Below are 21,971 nucleotides of genomic sequence, written 5' to 3'. Positions count from 1 at the left end.
TTTCTTACCCCAGTTACCAAAGGTCTCATTTTTCAGCATTATGAGACAGGAGCTGACTCAGGACAAGGTTTTTGTTTTATTTTGTTTTTTCTGGGGGCATCAATCAGGTGTGATGGAGATTCAGGGTCTAAAAACCTTCACAGGAGACTCCCAGGTCCAATCCAGGAAGGGAAAGTTATTCAAATTTAGCCTAATATTTAAGGTTTAAACAATGTGATCAATAAACTCAACCTTACAAGAGAGGAGCCCATTCAGGACAAGTTATTTTTTTGGTGGTGGCATCTGCACTAAATAAATCAGGTGTGATGGAGATTTCACATGGCATAAAAACCTTCGGGACACCCCACATCCAACCCAGGAGGGAGAATTCAGATTTAGCCCAGTATTTAATGTTTAAACGAATGAACCCAAAAACTTGGATTAAATTCACTGGGAAGTAACAGGTTGGAAATTCAAGTGATGCTCCAGGGCCTCCCATCTGTGATTCCAAGAGGTGCCAGCACCTCAGGATGCAGCAGGAGAAAGAGTTTTGGCCAAAAAAGCAAATTAACCAACAGGTGTAAGAGAGCTCCAAGTCCCACAGAGCTGAAGCTGCCCCAGACTAAACCCTGTTGAAATCTGCTCCTTTCAGTAATTCCAGATTCACCTCATGCCACCACATCTGTTATCTGCACTTCTGCCACCTCCTCTGCCCTCTGAGCCCACAGTCCTGGTGTTCCCCACATCCTGCCTGCTCCTCCAGCAGCACATAAATAATGAAATTATTTCAGACACACTCAGCCCCACTCTCAGCTCCTGTGCTTCTCCTGCAGCACGTGTTGACAGATGCCACATTCCTGCTGCTGCAGGGCTCCTGGGGAAGCACAGGCAGACAGGAACACGAGGGAGGCAGGAAATTGCTCTGTTTGGGATAAAAAGAAACGTCTGCACAGCTCCTGCGAGGACAGCCATGCTCCCACTGAGGCACAGGGAGCTGGGCCCCCAGATTCCATTTCTGCCCCCCAGAGCAGCTGATTTCCCTCCCATTCCCACAAAAGCTTTTCAAATCTTGGAGATAAGTGACAAAAAAATTGATCAGTCCAATCATCCTGGCTGCTTTTTGTGGGGCTTTTTTCCTCTTTCTGAGCTGGATGTTATTTGGAATTGGGCATCACCAGCCCACTGTGGCAGCCTGGCACTGCCACCCCAGGGGCCACAGCCAGCTCAGGGCAAACCCAGGAAGCACTCAGCACCTTTTTGGTTTTCCAGAACATCCCCAAGAGCCACTCAGCCCCTTTTTGGTTTTCCAAAACATCCCCAAGAACCACTCAGCCCCTTCTTGGTTTTTTAGAACACCCCCAGGTATGACTTCACCACTTTTTCTTTCTCAGAGCAACTCCAGGAACCCTTCTGCCAGTTTTGGTTTTCCAGAACATCCCCAGGAACCCCTCAGCTACTTTCTGGTTTTCCAGGACATCCCCAGGAACTGCTTTGCCCCAAAAAGGCTTCACAGCCAAATAAATTTTGTGATTAAATCCCTCCTGCAAGTTCTGAGCTGATGGCCCTGGGGGGGCTTCTCCCAGCTTCCACAGCCTGGAGATGCTGCCAGGCCAGCAGAGCTGTGTCCCCAGGGCCACCCTGCACCCCTGGAACACCAATTCTTTGTCCTTGGGCAGCCTGGGAGGTTCCTGAGCTCCTCATAGGGCTCAGGAGCTCATCCCCTGTGCCACGCTGAGGGATGTTCACCCTCCCAGTCCCACCCAGCTGTGACCACAGGGATCTGCTCAGCTCCAAGGGCTCTGAACCTGATTTTTCACAGCGCTCTGCTCCTCCCCTGCCAGAGCAGATGGATCCCAACAACCCCAATCCATGATGGACATTGTTCACATTCCAAGGGACAGCCAGAGGGGATTCCTTTCCAGCTCAAACGATGACAAAACCAGGGGAACATCCCCAAACTCCTCAGCATCCTTCAGTCCCATCCCAACAGGACCACATGGAGAACATTATCTACCTCCTCTTGGAGGCACTTCACCTGCAGTCTGGAAGCAATTCAGCACAACACAGCTCATTAAACTCACTCAGGTTTATGATTAAAGCAGCAAAACGGAATTGGACTGAAAGGCAGGACAGGCACGGCACAGCCTGAAGGAAAAATGGGATTTCAGGGAGCACAGAATCACTGGGATCAGTCCCCCAGCACAGGATCAGAACCAGAACTGATCATCAGTCACACAGCTGACCTGGAAATATTTTTATTCCCTGGTTTTCCTACACAAAGCCAAATATTTGTTTTCCCCAGATGACTTATTTTGGGAAGTGAATAAATGGGGTTTGGGGGGGGATTTATCACCACCCTCTGTTCCAGATGTCTGTCCTGATGGAACTCTGCACATGACAAAGGAATGGTACCTATGGAGATGTCTGGAGATAAATCAGATTGAAAGGAAAAGAAGAAAAAGGAGACACAGAGTTTCCTTTTAGGATTTTTCTCTAAAATCCACTGCTCATTTCAGAGTTCCCAGTGCAAGGCACCAAGCTGCCCTCAACTCCAAATGTTCATAATATAAAAACACCTAAAAGCATCCAACAACCAACTGCTTTCTTTGACCAGTGTGTCCTTTAAATATTATTTTGTGATGCCTAATGAGAGAAAACTCATTAGAGTCCTGAGCTCCAGGAACTTCACTCCCTTGAGGACCACAGCAGGGACACAGGAGCCAGCACCTCGTGGTGGGACCTGCAGCCAGCAAGGATCTTCCTGTGGTCTCAATCTCCTGTAAATCTCCAGGAACAAAAATCCCTTCCCCTGCAATACCAGAGGATTTTCAAGCGCATTTCTTCACAAAGCTGTGAGTCCTGAAGGGACCATGAACTCATCTGTGCTGACCTCCTGCACCGCCCCAACAATCCCATTTCCTCACTCCCCCACTCCATAAACCCCCAAAACTACATAAAATCCTAAAATTGGGGTTCTGGCTCAGCAGCCTGCCGTGCAGGGCTGGTTTGAGGAGCAGCAGGGGACAGCAAATCCTCTGTGGCACTTCCATCACAAAGGCTGGGCCGTGGCCAAGGCAGAAAGTGCTGGGGTTTCGCTTCCAGCTCGGATTCTCACTCTATCTTATCCTTTTGTTTCCAAAGTTTTCTCTTTCAAAACGATCCCAGTGCATAAATACCAACTCACTCCATTTATTTTAGCTTTTTCTTCAGAAATGCAGTAGATTAAGAGCTTTTCAATCTCTTGCTCTCATTTTTTTAGCCCTTTTTTTTTTCACACTAACTTCTACATTTTGACATCCTTTGGAAAAGAAAAATAGGGAAAAATAGGACCAATTTGGTGAGGGACATGGGGCTTCCCTTCACACCCATCCCAGAACCCCAGTGACCTTTTGGGAGCTGCCAAAGGTTTTATTTATTCCCTTGGAAGTGCCATGGGGAGCACCCCTGCCTCAACCCCAGCTCCAGCTGCATCCCAGCCCTTTTCATCTCCATGGGCTGAGCTTTGCAAAGCTCCCAGAGCACAGCTCCTCCATCACCACCCTGCCCTCCCCAGCCAAGGCTGAGCTCCAGCAGCAGGAATTTTATCAGGACTCGGGGTCGACAAGGAGGGGATGGAACAAGAGCAGGCCAAGCTCGCTGGGCCCAAGCACCAACCTCCCTGATGAGGAGGATTTTTCTTTCAGATGTCTCAGCCAGTTTTGGATCCTTTGGTGTGGCTTCAGCCTGTAAAACACTAATTGTTCTCCTCAGATACACAGCCAGCCCTCCAGAAAAACACCCGGCTTTATTCCAGCTACCTTTGTCAAGCAAATCCTTCAAGGATGAGGCAACTTTTTGCTTGACCTCCATTTAACCAGTGTCCACCAGAGCCCACATTTGTCTCCAGAACCACAACTGGAACAGTTTATTGGGGCTTTCTCCTCCCCTACAGGAAAGCAGAGCCATCAAGGGATGCTTTACTCAGCTGTGAAGTTCAATCTGAGCATTGAAGCCACAGCTGCTTTTCCCAGTGTTCTCCAAGGAAAACACAAAATTATCCATTAGTGCAGGGCACTGGGAGCAGAGAATTTGGGACCAGCCATCACTCAGGAGCAGCTCTCCAGGAGCACAGGCACTAAGTGGGAATTGCTAAATAAAGTCCTCACATTTCATTAACAAAGAGCCCTCGGCTCCTTTATCCGGCAAATCCGGCTCTTAGGCCGAGTCATAACAACCCATAAAACTGACTCGGAGCCTTCCAGCAATGCCTGCAGCTCTGAGGAGGAAGCTGAGCAGGCAAACCCGAGTCACCACAGACAGAAACGTGTTACTCCAGTGAGAAATGAGTTACCACGAGTCAGGGCTACCAGTGCCACCCCATGACTCAAGCCAGGCCAGCTGCTTTCATTCCCACCCAAGCCTCAACCATCAAAGGCTCCGACAAATCCCGGCTCTTCCCAACTTTCTTGCCCACCCAACAGCTATAAACACCCAGCGAGCCTCTCTGGTGAGTAATGGGAACAGAATCTGTTCCGTGGCCACGCGAGCGCTCGCCGGGGGCTCTCTGGTGGATTTGGCCTTGCGTAAACGTGCAACATGATGTGATTTCCCACAAATGTTCCTGCCAGCGGGGTTCTGCGCTCATCCCCAGCGGCTGGGGAATAAACAAAGGAGCAAAAAACACCAGCGAGGCTCAGCGCCGGGTTTGGGATTGGAAAATATCCGCGGAGGATGAGCACGTGACGGGAGCGGGGCTGATGCACGGGATCGGCTTCCCCGTGTTGGGAAAGAGGGAGAATTGGCCTTAATTCCCTCTCTACTTCTGCAGCCTCGTTTAGGAGAGGAAACAGAGGTAACAATTCATAAACCAATAAAATCCCATCTGAAAACCATCCCAGAAATTGGTCAAGCGCTCCCCAGCCCGCCTCGGGCGCTGCGGTGCCGGCACACGCCGGAGCTGCGAGGTGATGAAACGGGCGGGGGGCTCGGGCTGACAGGAGCATGAAAGGATTTCAGACACTCGAGCCACGGGGATGGCTCGGGTCACACATGGGGCTGCTCCTCCTGACAGGCTCCATCTGGGATCAGGAACAGCTGGGAGGAAGATTGAGTTACACAGGCACAGGGAGAGCACGACCGGAGCGGCGGAGACGCCCAGGTGCTCATCCGGACAGAGATGCCAGCTTTTCCAAGGCCTCCATAAACCTCCAGTCCCTCTGCACAACAGAATTCCTGTTTCCAAGGGCCCTCACCATGAGCTCTGGGAACAACCGGAACAAAGATCCTGGATTTTCCAAGGCTCCATGAACCCCTCAATTCACTCCGTACAAGGATATCCCTGTTTCCAAGGATCACCACTTTCACACTTCACCATGAGCTTTAGGAGGAACCAAAATTCCCACGTTTTCCAAGACCTCCATGAATCTTGATTCACCCTGCACAAAAACATCTCTGTTTTCAAAGTCCCTCACCACACTATGCAGGAGCAACAGGGAGTAAAGATCTTGGGTTTTCCAAGGCCTTCAAGAATCTCAATTCACTCTGCACAATATCCCTCTTTTCCAAGGTTCCACCACCTCTTCCTGCAATTAAAATCTGAGATGCCAGAGAGCAAAATACAGAGTCCAGACCACCAGAAGTAAAATTCAAATGCAAGCACAGCACAAATATTCCAGCATTAAAACCTTTGGAAGTGGCATTCAACAGGAAAACAGCACAGAAATGCAATGAAAGAAATGCAGTACCTGGTGCAGGTGTTCAGGAGGGGAATTCTCACAGTGTGGAGTCAATAATCCTGCCTGGAAAAAGAGAGAAGGAAAATTAATATTCTATTAAAATTTAAAATAAAGATATCCTCTAATTGAACAAAATATATATAATTAATTCATTAAAGCTGTTAACACTTAGATTTACTGATTAAGTAGTAGAGACTTTGGGGTTGTATTTTTATTTACCCCAGGAACTTCTGACTATAATAATAATTTTGAATTATTACTAACGGTCAATGATTATTAATAATTCTGACTCCTTTTATTCTCCAGAAATAGTTCATTTTAACACATAAAAAGCTTGGAAGAAAAATCTGGAACAGTCTCAAAGGAATCCTTTCATAGGGAAGTTACATAGACAGGTTTCTCCAGCTGATTCCTTCATACACCAAATCAGGGAATTTTTTGGTAGTACAAATATTAGGAATAGCCACACATCCCATTTACTCCACAGAACTCTGGAAAAACCTTCAGGAAAGACCATTTTATTTTCATTCAGTTAAAAAAATAAAATCAACAGTTAAACACCTAAAACTTCAGGACATGCTTGGCCTCAATGATCCTAAATGTCTTTTCCAATCTAAATGATTCTGCAATTCCATTCTTGCCATTCCCAGTGATGTCCACTGGCACTGATGGCTTAACAACCAACCAGGTTCATTAGAGCAGCAAGAACAAGGTCCAAAATCCAAATGCCACTAAAATCCCAATAAATCCTCATCCATTAGAGCCAACATTGGCATTTCCTGCCTCTCAAGTGAGGGGACACATCCCTGGAATGTTCCAGGGCAGGATGGACGGGGCTGGGAGCACCCCGAGATGGTGGAGGTGTCCCTGCCATGGCAGGGGTGGGACTGGAGGAGTTTTGAGGTCCCTTCCCACCCAAACCATTCCATGATCTCACCCAGAACCACAGCTCTTGGGAAACGAGCCAGAATCCCCCTCCATTCCCTCATTTATTACAAATCCATGATTTTTTGGAAACAGCTCCTGATTTCTGAGCGTTCAGGGCTGGCAGAGCTGCAAATCCTTTGGACTCAGAGCATCCATGGGGGAATCCCCACCGAGCTTTGCTCCACACCCACTCAGGGAACACCGAGAGCAGAACAGCTCCTACCAGGCTCACAAACACACCCAGAGGGGAACGTGCCTCCCAGCTGAGCACCAGGGAATTCCCTGTCAGAGCATCCATGGCAAAGCTGCTGCACAACAAACAACACAAAGCATCCCCTCAAATCACGGCCAGGGCGTGCAGTGCTCCAAGGAATGCTCAGGATATAAATATTTATGGGGCTTGATGAACTGCAGCCCTGCACTAATGAAAGCAAGGCTGGAGAAATGGGCCTGGACTGTCCTCTGCCCAAAAGGAGGAGGATTGGAGTGTAAATGTTCCTGCTCCATGAAACAATTCCTGCACACCAACAGCAGCAGGGAATCTTCCCCTGGAGCTGCAGAGGGAACCCAGCTAAGCTGGGCCAGCAGTGCCCAGGTGTGCAGATGTCACCAGGACACCTGGACTGGGCTAATCCTGAGCACAGCTGGGATTCCAACCCCATTTCCCTCAGTTTGGACCTTGTCCAAGGCACATACAGGGAGGAAAACCCTTCTGGGAAGGGGGATGGCACCCAGGAGGTGAGCACAGGGAATGCTCCTGCCTGGGGTCAGCAGGGGAAGGAGGGCATTCTTCCCTTCTGTCCCGCTCAGGTCAGACCCCACAGCAGCTCCAGCTCTGGGAACTCCAACATCAGGACATGGAGCTGCTGGACTGAGTCCAGAGGAGGCCAAGGAGAGGCTCTGAGGGATGGAAACCCTCTGGAGCCAGACTGGGAGAGCTGAGGTTGTGCAGCTGATCCATGGAGAGCTCAGAGCCCCTTCCAGGGCTTAAAGGGGCTCCAGGAGAGCTGGGGAGGGACTGGGGACAAGGCATGGAGGGACAGGACACAGGGAATGGCTCCCACTGCCAGAGGGAGGGGCTGGATGGGATATTGGGAAGGAATTGTTCCTGTGAGGGTGCCCAGAGCAGCTGTGGCTGCCCCTGGATCCCTGGCAGTGCCCAAGGCCAGGCTGGATGGGGTTTGGAGCACCCTGGGACAGTGGAAAGTTGGGAATCCTCATGGCAGGAGCTGGATTTGAGGACTTTCACAGATCCCACCCAAGCCATTCCACGATTCAGGCATTGGGGATCCCCTGATCAAACCCACAATAATTCCCATGCCCAAATTTCCATCCCAGTTCCAGGATAAGGAGGTGGCACCTTCAGGAAGCCAAACCCCCCAAGGCTCTGGGAGACTCCTGAGTGCAGAACTGCAGCTGTGAGCAGCACCAGCCCTTAGTGCTGCAAACTCCCATGGGGAATTCTTGCAGACACCCTGCCCTGCCCAGTGTTATCCAGGAATTCCATAAAAACATGGACTTTTCCTTTCCCATGGCATTCCATCCCCCCTCAAAAACTACCTCGATAAGAAATGTCTGCCTTGAACCCATGGGAACTTCAAAGAGGAAAAGCTGCTCATCCCAGGAAATGTTTCCTCCAGAGTCTCCCAGGTGTCTGATAAATTCATGGATTCTCCCAGCCATTCCCAGCTGCATGATAAGCTCCTCCTGAAACTCCTCCAAAGGGATCAGGGAGTGAGATCACAAACAAACCAACCCAACCATGTGGCAGCAGCTCTGGCCTCGATGGCTTTCCAAGGAAATCAAAGCTCCCTGCACGTTCCACTTGCTCTGGATGCACTCTGGGAACAATCAAAGCCACATTTGGTGGCATTCAGCTCCACCTCAGCCACTCCAGCAGAATTTAGGTCAGCCTGACCCTCCCAGGATGAGCTTCCCAAGGGATTCAGGATCAAGGCAGGGCTTTTATAGAGCAGCTGGCAGCCAGCACCTCCCACAGCTCCATCCTCTCCCAAAGCCTCCGTGAGCCAAGAGTTACACTTGGAAAAGGCTCAGAACTCCTTGGAAAAACAGGGCTGTGCCCTCATCCAAAGTGAAGGCAGGTTTGTCCTTAGCACCTGCACTTCCCCATGGCACCAGAGGCCCTCTCCTGCCAGGTGGGGACATTCCAGCCCCTGCAGGAGCCACCAGCTGTGTTTGCACCATTCCCATTTCAAGCAGGGAATCAGGCACAGGAAGTTTTCTATGGCACTTGATTTAAGCAGGACCATATCTGCTGGCTGGAAGTGAAGCTTTTCATCCCAGCTTTTTTGGGATTAGGGTTCAGGATATGGTTCCTCTTGGCTGCATGGAAGGAACTTGATGTTTTCTGCCCAAACAGTCCAAGGGGATGGGATTAATTCTGGCAATATTTGGTGGAACAGAATCCCAGGTCCAGCATGATCCCTCAGCTGCCTCCAGAGGGATGCAGGGAGGCAGAGTGGTGGGAGGGGGAGCCTTTCCTATCCAAAAACCTCATGTTTTGACTCCATTCCATTCCAAAAAGGGAAAAAAAACTCCAACACCAAAGGAACAAACCCTCAGCCTCCAAGGTCTTGTTTTCATTCCTGTGTGGAATTCAACCCTTCTGGCTCTGTAAAAAGCCCAGATTTTGTTTTCTGGGCATTTTTAACTTTCCCTCCACCAGCATTTCTATCCCATACAGGTGGAGCTTCCAGCAGGAGGGATTGCTCATCCAGGGATCAGTTACCTGCTTTCCACAGGGATACAAAACCCTCTGGTTCTAAAGACAATTCCTGAATTTCAGCCTCCATAAAGACAAAAGAATTCCAGGATAACCTGTCCTCTCTTCCTGCAGCTTCCCCTGGCAAAACTGGGATCCAGCTCCATCCTATCAGAGCCCCCCAAAACCAAGCACTGAGTGGCTGCATCCACATTCCCACCTGGATTTAGCAAACTTTTCCCATTTTCCCATGATTCCATGCCCATTTTGTGGGCTTATTCCACATCTCCCTGATGCAGGATCTTCTCCAGAGCCTGCAGCTTTTCCCTGGATGAGCCATTTATCTCCAAACCCAAATAAAGAACATTTTTAGGCTAGGCCATTGCATGGGAAAGATGCACTTTGAGTGAACAGCTTGAATTAACGAGCCAGTAAAACTTAAATTGACCTTTTTTGTAGTTCTTGGCATTAAAGGGAGCATCAAACTTCCCCTTTTTTTACTGTTGGAATGGCAGAAATGGGTGAATAGAGCTCAGTTATGGTATCAAGTGATGCATTTCAGGTTTGCTGTCAAACAAATAGAGATAAAACCCCCTTTTCTCTGGGAGAGCCTTTTACTGACTGATAACCAGGATAATTAGATTTTAACTGGGCTGCCCACAAAGAAGCAGCATTCCAACCATCCCCTGTCTCCTTCCCAGCTCAAAAGGCTTTGCAGGGAGAAGCAGGAACCATTAAATCCCCATTTCAACAGAATCCTTGTGTTTCCCAGAGCAAGGCCATTAAAAGATGCACTGATACCTCCAGGATTGGGTTCCTCCATTTGGGGAAAATGGGATGTTCATTTATCAGGGCTGTGCTGCAACCTGATCCGAAATAAAATCCATTTATTTCCACATTTGCTCCAGCTAAGGCTGGGATACTGAGCCAGCTGTGCTGCAGATGTGCAGCTCCTGCACCTCTGGCAGTGCCCCCAGTGCCACCCTGGGCTTTTGGGGGCTCTTCCTGCACATCCCAGGGGAAATTTGGTCTCAGCAGAGAGAAATGGATCTCAGCAGGGGTTTGGAAGAGCTGCCAGGACCTGGATGCACACGGGATGAGCCAGGTCCTGCCCCAGCCTGGTCCCTGCCCGTCCCCAGATCTTCATTCTCCACTTCTCCTCCTGAGAGCCCCAAGCACTCCAGGTGTTCATAAATTCATTTTTCAGTTTCCAGGGATGGTGCTGCACCTTCCCAGCCAAGGATGGGGTATTTCACCCAACCCAGCAGAGCCACCTTGGCAGGGACACTGCCCCTCCCTCCCTTGGGGACAGCATTCCCAAATCTCTGCCTCCAGCACCAAAGTCCTTCACCAAACGTGGGATTTTTACTTGTCTCCCCTCAATTTTTTTTTTTTTTAATTTTCAGTTAGGAGGGAAATTAGTGCTTTGGGATAAAGGGGAAGAATTTTCCAGTTAGGAAAACAAACCAGCCCAGCCATCCCCACCTCCTAAAGCAGATGACAACCATGGAGGCACCAGCTCCTGCGCCCCATTCCAGTTTCCTCCAGTGCCAATTCCCAAATCAGAGCCCTCTTCCCACCAGCAGCCCCTGGAGGAACAGGAAAAGAGCTCCTGAAAAAAACTGATTTTTCCCCCTAGGAAATCCCTCCCTTTTTTCCCTAGGAAAAGCACGGATACAAACACTTGCTGCAGAGGTTCAAGAGTGCAGCCAAAAATTCCAGGACCTCTAAATAAGGTTTATGGAGCTCTTCAAACACCTGACAGGTGAAGGCAAGCCCACAACTGAATCAGAGGCTCTCAGAAAAAAAAAATAAAAGAAATTTTAAAAGTCGAGCTCAGCTGATCTTTAATCCTAGAAATATTCAGACCCTGTGGTCACGTAAAGGAGCTTTAAAGCTCTCCTGGTACCCAGCACAGCCCGGGAAGGATCCCAAGCAAGGCACGGGGCCGTTTTCCCCTTAATTAGCCCCAAAGTGGCGGCACCTGCGCAGGCCGGGGGGGTTAATTGGTTAATTAGCGGGGCGGGGCCACTGATGAGCCCAAGCGGTTCCAGCTGGGAGCGGAGCACGCTCAGCTGGGGAAGGAAAGCAAAAGCGACTTTCAGACGAAAGGGAGGAAAAGCATCCCAAGGCCGAGAGATGCACGGAAATCTCGCAGCAGCTTCGGAGGCTCTGGCTCAGCCCCGGGCGCTGCTTTGCCTGCACAATTCACAAGGACTCCGCTCCAGAGGGAGCACAAAGCGCTTTTGTTCCCCTGCTCCAGATGTGAGAGCGGGGGAAGCCGGAGCGGGGCAGGTCGGGGGATGGAGCCCCCCAAAAATCCCAGAGTGCAGGGGAAGCGCCCGAACAAACCCAGCAGTGTCCAGAGCAGGACGGGTTTGGATTCGGGGTTTTTTTTTTTTGCAATAATAATAATTTAAAAAGAGGATTTTAAGCGGCAGAATGTTGTGTCCTTCCAAAGGGAGCAGAGGGATAGCACAAACCCCCCAAAATTCGGATTGCAGGGAGGCTGCTCAGGCGGAGCTCACGGGACGCAAGGAGAGGAATAAAACCAGCAAAACCCAGCCCAACAACAGCCAAATTCTCATTACAGCTAAAATCGGTTTAAAAAGGGGGGATTAGGAGGAAAACCAGCCGTACCTCGGGGTGCCAGCGGAGCACAGGAGCAGCAGGGATGAGGTTTGGGACAAATGGAGAGGAAAGCAGAGCGGAGAGCAGGGAGCATCCCGTGAGGCACGAATGGTTCCCCATACCCTGAGCCTGAGGGGCTGGCACCGAAGCCTGCTCGGAGCGCAGGGGAAGGAGCAGGACGGGCTCTGCATCCCACACAGCTCAGCCTCCCTCCCAAGCATCCCGGGAAATCCAAAACTCAGCTCCAACAGCGGCGGGTTGGGGACACGCAGGGGACAGAGAGCTCAGGACACAGAGGGGACACACAGCTCCCTGACCTACTACGGACACAGAGGGGACAGAAACCTCACTGACCTGCTGGGGACACAGCGGGGACAAAAAGCTCCCTGACCTGCCGAGGACAGAGCACACACACACACCTCAGTGCTGAGCTCCGGCGCTGGAAGGTGCCCAAAGTTCCAAAAATAGGCGACAAAATTTCCGTGGCGCCTCATCCCCCAAATCCAGGTGGTCGCCAAGACCGCTGCAGCCCCTCAGGAAGAGGGAAATCCGCCTCTAACTCACTTACTGGCCCTAAAAACTCAGAAATGAGGAATAAACGCCACCAAAGGCTCTTCCCGGAGCCGAACCAGAAATTCTGGGCGGTTTTAATCCCGCAGGCAGGTGAGAAATGGGCTGGGCGGGGCTCGGCCGTCCCAATCACCCCAACTATCACCGCAATCACCCCATAATCACCTGCAGCTGCTCTGGGCGGTGATGGCCCCACCTGGGCAGCGCTGGGCACCTGCAGGCACCAGGGAAGGGCATTGGCTGCTCCCATCCCTGCGCATCCCAGAGCCCTGCCCGGAGCTGCTCTCTCCAGGAATGGGTTCCTGGTCCTTCCTCAGGGAGCTGAGCAGCTCAAGGGATGCTCTGCTCCTCCCAGCCTTGCTCAGAGAATCCCTGGCTGGAATTGTCCCGTTTTCCAGGGGTTTTCTTCAAAAGAAGTGGAAAAGGATCGTCCCATCCCACCCCTGCCATGGCAGGGACACCTCCCACCATCCCAGGTTGCTCCAAGCCCTGTCCTGGAAATAAATTTTGAGCAAACTCGCTGAAATGCAGCAATTTCATGGGATAAAAGTAACACGACTCATTGCAGCAGAGAATGTTCCTGTGGATTGTCCCAGCTGAAGTCCTCACCTTTGCAGTGAACTTGAGCTCCTCATTTCTGTGCTGGGAGTGATTTCTGTGCTGGCTCTCTAAAATCTGCCCAAACTCAGGGAAATGGCATTTCTAGCATCCACAGGTTTGTCTGGAATCTTGTTGGATAAAGTTACAAAACACAGCCTGCTCTGCAGCTGAAAGTTTGGAGAAAAAGTTCCAAACAGAGAAAATACAATTTTTTTTTAATGTGTGAACAGCTTCACCTCCCAGGGCTGTGCTGATGGTGTGGCAAGAATTCCAAGGGAATTCCATGGGAAAAATGGAGGTTTTCAGCATCCAAACCATCCCACTCCCAATTTCTCAGCAGTGTCCTCCATCCCTGCTGCCTCCTTGGAGAATTCCCAGCCTGTCCCTGTCAGGACGGTTTTCCTTGGATCAGCTGTGGCAAAATTGAAAGGAAGAGAGGAGAAAGCTGAGCTGGAGGAGGAAGAGGAGAAAAGGCTTTTTCAGGCACCAGGGATTTTCCAAGCTCCAAAGGCTCCAGAGCTCTGCCCACCCAAATCCTGGTGTTTTCTCCCAGTCCATCCCAGTTTAACTCCCTGGAAGTGCCCTGGGATCTCTGCCTCATCCTCCTCCTCCCTTTCCAAGTGGAAATGTCTCTGTGGGATGACAAAGCTCTGGTGTGGATCCAGCTCTCCCTCCTCCCTTGGGGACAGCCAGGGATCCACCAGCAGTGGCAGCCAGGAGACAAAACGCCCTGCTGGAAGTTTGGGAAGGAGGAGAAATGGGATATCAGTAACTGGTGTGGGTTTCTGCCAGCTCTGGAGCCTGCAGAGGTGAGAAAACAAACAAACAGCAAAGGGAGGAGCTCTGGTGTGAGAGCACAACGGGGCTGGGGGAGATTTCCAATTCCATCTGCCCTTGGATAAAGGCAGATAATGAAATACCTCTGGAATGAGGAAAAATATTTCCAATGTGATGGAAAAGCTGTTAGCAGGGGGCAGCAGCTGCAGGGGTTTTATCTCCCTCGCCAGGACAAAGGTTCATTAATCATCTGGCACTGCTTTATGCACCCATCTTATCTCCCCAAAGCTCCTGTGCTCCCTCCCAGGACACCCTGGAGCAGCACTGGAATATTGATTCCTGCTCTTGTGTCCACGTTCTTCTCTGGGAGATGGGAACACGGGCATGGCTCTGCCCCAAAGTGCACCAGAGCATTTGGGATAAAACTGGAAAATCCTTTGAATAATGAGAAAAAAAAATCACACAGTCATGGGAAGCGGGGAAGGGACCTTAAAGCTCATCCAGTCCCACCCCTGCCATGGGCACCTTCCGCTATCCCAGGGTGCTCCAAGCCCCTCCAGCCTGGCCTGGGACATTCCAGGGATGAGGAATCCACAGCTTTTTTGGGCAACCTGTTAAAATCCAGGGCCTGCAGGAAGGTGGATATAAGGCCACAAGCAGGAATGAAGCCAGAGCTGCCCAAAATCCCTTTTCTCTTGGGAAACCTTTGGAGAACACAGCTGGTGGAGACCCTGATCCTTCCTTAGCTCTGGAAAAATGGGAATATTCATCTGCCTCTCCTGGCTCAGCAGATTAGATTTCCCAGCCATCAGCTGTTGTTTTTTTATAATTTTTCCTGAATCTCCTGGCAAGAGATTCCCTTCCCTGACATCCTAAACAGGGGCTGTGCTCGTGCCTGGGTTGGGAACAGGCAGAGGAAGCCGAGTTTGAGGAATCTCAGCTGGGGAATGCCCAAATCCCAATTTCCCATCAACCAACCAAGCACTTAAGCCTGGCTGACACCACAGAGGAGCTGCTGAGCTCTGAGCTCAGCTTAACCTCTGTAAAACCACCCTGAGAGCACTCCCAGCAGCTTCCCACTGGGAATCGAAGCTTAGCTCCAGCCTGGAGCAGCACCAACCTGGGGAAGGGCTCGGGGCTGGGGGTCAGAGCCATGAGCAGGATCCAGGGATGGAATCCAGCAGGATCCAGGGATGGAATCCCAGCAGGACCCAGGGATGGAATCCAGCAGGATCCAGGGATGGAATCCAGCAGGATCCAGGGATGGAATCCCAGCAGGAGCAGTGGGATCAGGGCTGGGATGGGCACAGGCTCTGGGGAAAGGCTGGAGAAGAGCCAGAGGGTTAAACAGGAACCCTCTTTGCCTGATGAATAATTCCTGTGGAAACAGCAAAGGGGATGAGCTGAATGTGGAATGGGTGGCAGGGCTGGGAGGTGACCACCAGAGTGATGACCACCAGACCTTCTGAGTAATCCCAGAAGGAGTTTGAAGCTGGTTTTGGAGCACTGGGGATCACTGGGTGGGACTGGGGTCACTGGGTGGGATTGGGATCGCTGTTCTATGGGACAGCAGTGACACCATGTCCACACCGACGTCACCACTCTGCTGGGAACACCCAGAGCTGTCCATGAGTGACAGGAAGGCCTGGAATGAAGCAGAGTGGGGAGGAGAAAGGCCGTGTTCCTGCAGGAATGACCTTCCAGGAGGTGGAGCCTGAGGAGCCCCAAGGCCGCACTCCTCACTCGGCCCGAACTTACGCAATGATTTATTTGCATCCTGCCTGAAAACAAATGCATGTTTTACATATTTATATCATAAGATAAAGTGATCCTGCAGCTGATCAAAGCCAGGACAGATCTGGAGGCGATTACAGCAAGTGTTTGCTTAACTGAGGTCATGATGCACTCGGAGCGGGCGAGGCTCCGGCTCTGCTCCGCACATGTGAGCGCTCCAGGAAGGTCGGGAGAGGCCCTGGCTCCAAGTGCTGCCTGTCCAGGAGATCCAGCAAAGCTGAACCTGGTCCTCAACCCGGCCTGGGGACAAAGGATTGGTCAAGGGGAGCAGCGTAGTGCTGTTTGTGAAATGAAGTTGAGTTTGAAGAGGTTTGTGCCAGATGGAAGCTCAGTTTGCCTTCATTTGGAGTTCTGGAGAGGATGAGGGAGCTGAGGGGGCTGGAGAATCCTGAGGAAGCTGGGAAGGGAATGGAGGATCCTGAGGGAGCTGGGAAAGGGAATGGAGGATCCTGAGGGAGCTGGGAAGGGAATGGAGAATCCTGAGGGAGCTGGGAAGGGAATGGAGAATCCTGAGGGAGCTGGGAAGGGAATGGAGAATCCTGAGGGAAATGGGAAGGGAATGGAGAATCCTGAGGGAGCTGAGGGGGCTCAGCCTGGAGCAAAGGAGGCTCAGGGGCCCCTCCTGGCTCTGCACAGCTCCTGCCAGGAGGGGACAGGAACAGGGAACAGGGACAGGAGCAGAGGGAACAGCTCAGGCTGGGCCAGGGCAGGCTCAGCTCGGACAGCAGCAGGAATTTCCCCATGGAAAGGGGGGTCAGGGATGGGAACTGCCCAGGGAGGGCTGCAGTGCCCATCCCTGGAGGTGTCCCAGCAATTCCTGAGCTGGCACTCGGTGCTCTGGGCTGGGGACAAGGTGGGGATGGGGCACAGCTGATCCCAGAGCTCCTTCCACCCTCAGAGATCCCGATCCCATCCTGGGGATGAGTCTGTCCAGCACTGTCTGTGTCCTGGCAGGCCGGGCTGTGGCTGGGAAAGCTGGAGACAGAGGGGACAGGGATGCTCCACTGTGCACACCCTGGGCTGGCCTTGGAGGGATTTTCCTGGTTGGAATCTGAGGTTACCACTGAACCACACAGTTGGGAATGGGCAAAGGATAAAGTGGATGCAGAGTTTCCCCTGGAAAGCCCTGCAGTGGCTGGGCAGAGGCTCCAAGACCCAGGGATGACCAGTCCAGCCTGGCACTACACTGGGATATACTGGGAATGCTGATCCCACCCCTCAGGCTGGGTGTCCAGGAGACTTTCCCAGCATCCACCCCCTTGGGAAATCCAGGCTGATGCTGGGGCTGTCCCTGGTGCATTCGCTGCCGCTTCACTAAATGTCATCACAGAGGGTTTGATTTCTGCCTGCTCCCACTGAAACAGCAGATTCCTGCTCTTACACCAGAGCCTGGGTTCCAGCACGAGAAGAGCCAAATTCTCACTGAAAACCAGTCAGGAATTTGCCTTCTCCAGAGTTTCCAGCCCTGCAAAGCCACGCTGGGACCTTCCCCTCTTTCCACACAGCACAAACGCCCGTGCCAGGCTCAGGGGACAAATCCAGCCGGGATTTGCCATCCCTGGGATCTCATTCCCGGCCACATCTGGGGCCCTGCCGGCTCAGGAACATCCCCCTCCCGTTTCAGGGGATGCTGAAATGAAAACCACATCCTTATCTCTGTCATCCCCCTCCCGCAGCTCATCCCTGCATCCCCGGCTCCGTCCCATTGCCGGCGGGGCCCTGATCCGTCCGTGTGTCCCGGGAGGCTCCGGTGCCTGCGGCAGCCCCGGCCTTCATCGCCGAGCCGGGGATGTCAGCGGGACGCTGATAAGAGCCTCGCCCAGCTCGTTATCGGCGTGTGCGGGGCGGGATGGAGCAGCCGCAGCTGCTGCTCAGGGGGATTCCTGCAGGCTCGGCTCCCTTGGGGAACGCTGGGAAACCACAGGAATTCCTGGCCAGGCTTTCCCGGCAGTGCCAGCCGAGGTGACGGCAGGTCAGCGGCTGCTGAACTCAGGGATGCTCCAGCTCTGCTGAGCATCTCCTCTCCTCTTTCTCCTCTCCTCTTTCTCCTCTTCTTTCTCCTCTCCCCTTTCTCCTTTCCTCTTTCTCCTCCCGTGTTTCTCCTCTCCTTTTTCTTCTCTCCTCTTTCTTCTCTTCTTTCTCCTCTCCTCTTTCTTCTCTTCTCTTTCTCCTCTCCACTTTCTCCTTTTCTCTTTCTCCTTTCCTCTTTCTCCTCCCCTCTTTCTTCTCCCCTCTTTCTCCTTTCCTCTTTCTCCTTCCCTCTTTCTCCTCTCCTTTCTCCTCTCCTCTTTCCCCACTCCTCTTTCCCCACTCCTCTTTCTCCTCTCTGCTTTCTCCTCTCCTCTTTCTCCTTTCCACTGTCTCCTCTCCTGCTTCTCTTCCCTGTTCCACAGATTTTTTTTTTTCCCCTGTATTTAGTTCCTTACACACCACTGGAAGAGAGGCCAAAGCTCCAGCAGCCCCCACCAGCTCAGCTCGCTTGTGTTCATTTCATTCCCAGCTTCTCATGAACCCCAACTTCCCCAGCAGTTCCAGCTCTGGAAATTGCTGGGGATTTTCCCACCCTGTGAAAATGTCCCTGGAAAACAGCAAAAGCCTGGAAATGTAACAAAATAATAATTAAAAAAAAAGGGCTATGGATTTGTCTTTTAGAAATCATCTCAGCAGCATGAGCAGGTTGGAGCAATCTGGGCACAGGCTCTGCTATGGAAAAGGGATTATTTGGTCTATAAAGGGATTTTGATACAAAATACGTGAAAGAACCGAGACTTCCTGTAGCCAAATTCCTGCATAAAACATAAAACCGGCCCAGACTTCAAACAGCATCTCAAAAACTTTCCAGCAGATCCATTAAGAGCTGGGTTTCTAAGGAAGCCAAGGGAACCAGGGCTGCCACCCAGCATTTTGCTGCTTTTATTTGGGAAATTTTGTGTTTCTCACCACCTGCACTCACTAAAAAGGGCTCTCCATGAGTTTTAAGGAAATTTCTTTGTTTAATTGGCAGAGGGGGTGAATCCAGGCTGGATTCTGCCAGACTGGGGAGCAGAGGTGCCACAACCATCACTCCACTTGGCACCCCCAGATGCTGATCTGTTTCCTCAGGTGCACACCAGCTGTAGGGATGGGATGAAGGCCAGCACGCTCAGCCTCCCCATATCCAGGGAAAACCAGACCTTTGGGATCTGCCCTTCTGCTTCCAAGATCTTCTTCAATATCCCTGAGTTTAAGTGATGCCCCAGAAATGCTCCTCCACCAGGATGGAAATGGGGAAATAACCTCCAAATAAAGGTTCCACTTCTCTCCCCAAAATCCACCCCTCTGGATCAGCCTCCATGCTCTTGGCAATCCTAATGCTGATTTTCCAACTGCACCCCCCAAACCTCTGCAAAGCGCAGATTTCATCCTTCTTATCTCAGCTTGGAGACAACATTTATCTTCCTGACAGCAATCAGCTTGATCCCCAGCACAGAGACAAAGGGAAAGGCCACGAGCCCCAGGAGGGCCTGGATGGCTCCAGCTGCTGCAGCTGAGGGGTGAAACCCTGGCCAGGAGGGTTTGTCCCCACTTTGTCCCCAGCACGTGGAGCTCTGGGATGGTTCCAGCACACTGGGGCTGGCAGGGGCAGAGCAGATCCTGGCTGTGCACACAGAGCACACATCTCCATGGATTTCTGGGATATTTGGGATCCTGGGGCTCTCCCCAGCTCCTGAAGCCACATTCCTGTTGGCTCCAGGGCTGGTTGGGCCACGGGACAGGGATGAAATAATCTTTGGGTTTGCTCAGTGAGATCAATGGGGAGGGTCTGCCAAGGCTTGGGAAGGAGATGAAAGAGCCTTTGCCCCATTCCAGGCTGCAGAAATGGTTCCCAGCCTGGTAAACCTGGACAGAACCCTCTGCCCAAAGCTTTGGGATGGAAGGGACCTCAAAGCTCATCTTGTTCCAACCCTGACACCTTCCACCATCCCAGGGTGCTCCAAGCCCCGTCCAGCCTGGCCTTGGGCACTGCCAGGCCTGCTGTGCCCCCTGAGGGGAGGTTTTGGGAATTGTTTCCAGCACGTTCCTGCAGCTCCTTGGCTGCCAGCACCAGTCCCAGACTGGTTTGCAGGAAGGAAACCAATCCCATGCTGGGCACCACAGGCCCCAGACACATCCAGCAGCTGGGACAGGGCACCACAAATGAGGATTTGGGCAGAGCTAGAATCTCCTCCTTTGTGGGGTAAAAGTGGCAGCTGCTCCAGGGACAGAAGGGAATCAAAGCAAATTCCCTGCCTGGGATGGGGACCCTGGGTTTGCAGCCTGGAATTTCCTGAAAATTCCTGGAATTTTCCTGGAGCCCTCCATCCTGCTGGAGATGGATTCTGGACAGGGAGGGATGGAGGAGGCACCTGAAACATTCCCTGAGCCTTGATTAACACCTGGTTTTGCTTCCAAAGCATCCTCCTGGTTTATCCCGAGTTTGAGCTGCTTCCTGCAGCTCCACAGAGTCCATCTGGGCTGTGCCAGAGATCTGCAGCCAGGCAGAGCAGCCCAGCCCCAAAAAACACAGTGTTCTGCCATGGACAGGGTGTCTGCATGACCTTCTCCTCTCCAGCCTTCCAGGTTTTGTTTGCTTGAACTCTCAGTTCCTTTTTTATGGTTCCCTGGAGCTGACAGGCTCAGCACAGGCTCTGCTCCCATCATTCTGAGATCAGGATTGCAGATCTCATGCCAGCCCCGTGGAAAGCAGGTCCTGGGAGCTGGTGGGACCAAACCCCACAGAAACAACCAACAGGGCTGCCCTGGTTCTGAAGGAGAAGTTTCCAAGCCCATTTTCCCCCTGGAGCAGAGCCAGTGGAGCTGCCCAAGGCTGGCATTGTCCCAAGGGCAGGTGCACACATGGATCACCCTCCCCAGCAGCCAGATCCAGCCTGGAGAGGCACCTGGAGATTTGGCAGGTGGAATGCAGCAGAACTGAAGTGTTTCTGCTGTCATCCAGCTCTGCTTGGAGCTGGCTGGGCTTTATTTTGCCAGGGATTAATAGGACAAAAGTAGAACTCAGAGCACTGCAGCAAAGCAAAGCTTTGCCCCAAGAGTGGGGAGGAGACCTTGGAGCCCGAGGGGAATTGGGGAATATCTGCTTGGAGCCCCCAAAGGCTGGATCCCAAAAGGATCCAAGGGGATCTGAGATCCATCCATCCATCCCCAGCTCCTGCAGAGCCTGCTCAGCAGCCCTGGGGTTTCTGTTCCAGGAGGTTCCTGGCAAACACTCCCAGGCAGGAACAGTGGGTGGAAGCCAGGGTGGGCTCTGGATGAGCTGGAGATTGTTTTTCATGGTTTTCCTGGGGTGTTGAAAGAAATCCTTGGTTCTGCACGACCTGGGAGCTCTGGGAGTGCAGCGGGGTCGTGCTGAGCTCTGGAGCTGATTAAAGCCCAGCTCTGAGGCTCAGGAGCTGGAGAGAGCTGCCTGAGCTTTATTGGTGATGTCAGCGCCACCCTGGGGCTGCTCCAGCCCTTCCCTGCCTGCAGCACTCCCAGGGGCTCTCCCAGGCTGGAATGAGATGGGTTTTCCACACCAGCAACCCCTCAGTGCTGTGCGAAGGCTCCCTGTGCTGGCACATCCCAGGAATGATCCCAAGGGCAGGGATGGCTGCTGGGAGAGGCAGAGGGAGAAGGAAGGAATTGGCCTCAATGATTCACCAAAAAATGAGGTTTTACAAGAAAGCCTGGGATCCAACCCCTGGTATCCAAAAGAAGTGTGTGGCACACAAAGGCTGTTCCACAGGATCCATCTGCCCCCTTTTATCCCAAACATTTATCCCATAAATCCTGTGGGAAGCAAAGGCTTTTCCAGCTGGCTCCAGGCAGAGAAACACCAATCCAACAGATTATTTGGAGGCAGTGATGGAGCTGCCCCTTCCCTCAGCTTCCTGTGTCACCTCCTGGAACGTCCAGGCCTTTCCTGCTGGGCAGAGACAGCCACAGAGCCACTCCAACCAATGCAATCCCCCCAGTTTTGTCCTGCTCAGGCCCAGCTGAGGGAGGATGATGTACAGAGCCCTCAGAGGGAGCAGCTCATCCCCTGAGGGCTGTGCTGTTCAAATCCAGCTCACTCTGTAGGAAAACAGCACCCAAAGCCATCCCTGTGTGCAGCTCTGTGCTTCCACCCTCACTGCTCTTCCAGAAGATCCCAAAGTGACACTGGAGGCATTCCCAGTATCCTGGCCATCAGGAAGAGCTTGTGTCCATCCCAGTCCAGCTCCACAGAGGCCTTTGGAGCC

The sequence above is a fragment of the Melospiza georgiana genome, chromosome 14 (genome assembly GCF_028018845.1).
Source record: "Melospiza georgiana isolate bMelGeo1 chromosome 14, bMelGeo1.pri, whole genome shotgun sequence".
NCBI classification, from domain to species: domain Eukaryota; kingdom Metazoa; phylum Chordata; class Aves; order Passeriformes; family Passerellidae; genus Melospiza; species Melospiza georgiana.
The sequence above is the reverse complement of the archived record's forward strand: the minus strand, read 5'-3'. Positions refer to the sequence as shown.